Here is a 3,034-nt window from a genome sequence, read left to right on the forward strand (position 1 = left end):
GTTCCCACAAGTGAATGCTCTAAAGGTCCCCACCTGTATGTCATCTGGAATCTGGGCTTACACATCCCAATTTGGTGGGATGACGTGGTTAGTTAACTCAATATGATCCCCAGTCACATGCAAATCCTGGTATCCATAACATGAAGTGAAAATAAAGTGCAAAGTATTTTTTCACATATTTCTAAAAAATATAAAAACTGATTTTGCGTCTGACCAAGGATAAGCTGGATGGTGGGGTAAAGGAGGGCAGGAAGCTTGGACTTTGGGGCGTAGGTCCTGTGAGATACTGAAGAAAAGCCCTGGCAGGAGCCCTGAGTGTCTCTAGGGCAGCATCTGGGAAAAAGCCTCCTCAGACATCTCCAGGCCCAGCTTGTGGAGACTCCTCTACCCTGCACTTACTTAAGTCAGCTCTACCCCTCTGTCAGCTGTATGGGTAATTTTGCCCTTCATCCAGACAGGGAGGACAGGTCTCCTGGAGTTGTCAGCAAATAGCAGCAAGGCCAAGAAGCAACAGAGCCCTCCCTGCTATTTCCACTTTCTGCCCCATATGACCTTCTGATCCTGAATCAGGCACATAACAGTGTCTGCAAAGACCACCATCCTGGGATGAAACCAGATGGTAGCCCAGAGCTCACAGTTAATGTGAAACAGACATATGGACCCTGCTCCAGCACTCCCCTTACCACCCTGCCAGTCATGACCTAGGGTTTGAGCTTAATGAGCCCACCAGACCTCTACCTTCTAACTCTTGCCCAGAACATGTTCACCTCACATGTACTCACATTCTCCCAACTAAAGAAAGAAGTGAGGGATCAGGATGGTGGTCAATCCTAAAGTGCCCTATGTGACCTTTGCATTCTTTCTCACAATTGGTCAGTAGATTCAGGGGGGGGGAAGCCAAGCAAATATCTGCAGAGAGGAAAGGTTCTCACTCCAAAATTTTCTGAACCCAAATCTTTGGAAGTTGAGATCGAGAAAAACATTCTGGCTCTCTTGAAGGACTCCACCTAAGCAAGGTGGATAGAAATGTTTCTGAAATGTAGATGCCTAGTTATCAGGGTTCCAAGTTCTGTTGGTCTATTGTCAATGAACTGAGTCCACTTCTGCTGGTCCCTTTTTCCTGAGATCCTCAGATCATCTCTCTCACAGGTCTCCCCTGAGTGGTTGACTGCTCATCCTCATCCCATGATGTATGCACAACTAAACACAGTGATACCACACAGCCCACCCACAGACATGGAAGGCTCCCAGCTCTGAGGAGCAAGAACCTGCCTCACTGCTGGGTCCTCCTGTTTTCAGTGCTATGACCTGGACAAGTCATTATGCCTCTCAGGGCCTCCCTTGACTCCCCACTTGCACAATGGAGATAGTTCAAGCATCTGTTTTTAGAGATGTCACCAGGTGTGTGCGTATCTAATACCTATATAATCCATGGGCTGGTACCCCATGGCAAATGCACAAACTTAGAGATAGGAGTATTACACAAAGAGGTGGGAGGTAGCATCAAATTCAATTTCAAACAGCCTGAATTCTGGTCTCAATATATGGAAAGAATTTTTCCTACTGACTTTCCTTCCTAGTGTGCACCATGGGGATGTTGGAATTAATTAAAATTCTGATACTGACTTTCTCTGACATAAAACTTATCACGGCTTTTCCATTATATTTAGAATTAGAGGGATGGCAGGTGGCGTGATTGTTAAGGCATATTGCCAACTGTGTTTGAATCCCAAATCTGGTGGCTTATTTTCCCACTCTCATTCCTCTCCCCATCTCTCTGATCAAATTGAATAATAATAACAGTTAACAAAACTAAATAATTATTTAGAATTAGAGGCTAGTGCCTCATGTTCACTTATGGAATTGAGGGGTTCAAGGAAAACCTAATTCTAGGGGTTCTATAATTTCATCCAGCAATTCTTGCTTCCTAGTTACAGGTCCTCGTATAATGACCTCTCTGGGTTAAAATGCATCTAGTTACTGGCTTCTAGACAAAAAGAAATACAAAGGTGTTATGTTTGTGATTCTTTCTCTCCTGGTTTTATTCTATCTCTCTATCTCATTCCTAAAGCTTGAGAATTGAGCTCAGAAATTTAAGTTGCTTCATGATAAGGATCCAGTGGCAAAGAATTAACAGAGGGCTCAAGCCAATATGCAAGTATTTAGACCCCAGTACAAACTGAATCCGCCAATAACTTGTGATCTCAAATCTGAGGCCCATAAAAGTGATGTGACCTGGAAGTTATTGCCTCCTTGCCTCAGGTGGGGCTTAGTTAAGACCACAGCCTCATCCTCCTGAGAGACCTGAAGGCAAAAACACCTAGTTGAGCTGGGTCTCAGTTCTGGTCCACGCTGTCAGATAATACAGGATTCTTGTAATCTACAAAATTTGGAGCAGTGACTCACATTAAATACAGAGACTAGTAGAGATTTTCAGGCCCTGGCTGCCTTCCTCATTACCTCCTAGGCTCCCTCCACCCACACTAGTTGCATTACAACCACCTCTCTTTTCTAATTTACCTCTTCCTCACAGTTGCTGGACAGATGAGCATTTACCCTGAAACATTGCTCCTGGACATGTGCATGATTGTCTTCACTTATCTTCCTGGTCAGGGCACAATTGTTGCCTGAATGAGGCCTTTCATACCTGTCCACTAAGTGGCCCCAGGTTTTCCCTCACAGTACCTGCTTAGTTTTAATTTTAGAACTATGTGCTTTTGTCCAGCTCACATCAGACTAAAAGCTTATGCAGACACAGATTGTAGTCATTAGTACAACACACCTAGCCCTGTGTTTGTACAAGGTGAATGCTCAGGACACAGTTGCTGAATGAATACATGAAATTATATTGGAGCTTCATAACTACCCCTGAGCAGCTCATATTATGGACATGGATAATCATAATAGAAAATGCAGAATGGGTCAGGGACAGAGGTCATCCAGAATGAACTCCAAGTGGATCTTCCAAACTCACGGTTTTAGCAGGGCAGAGTAGGCACAATCTTCCCTCTGGTGGTCACAGACAAAACTACAG

This window comes from Tupaia chinensis, unplaced genomic scaffold, assembly GCF_000334495.1.
Source record: "Tupaia chinensis unplaced genomic scaffold, TupChi_1.0 Scaffold000268_1, whole genome shotgun sequence".
Taxonomy (NCBI): Eukaryota; Metazoa; Chordata; class Mammalia; order Scandentia; family Tupaiidae; genus Tupaia; species Tupaia belangeri.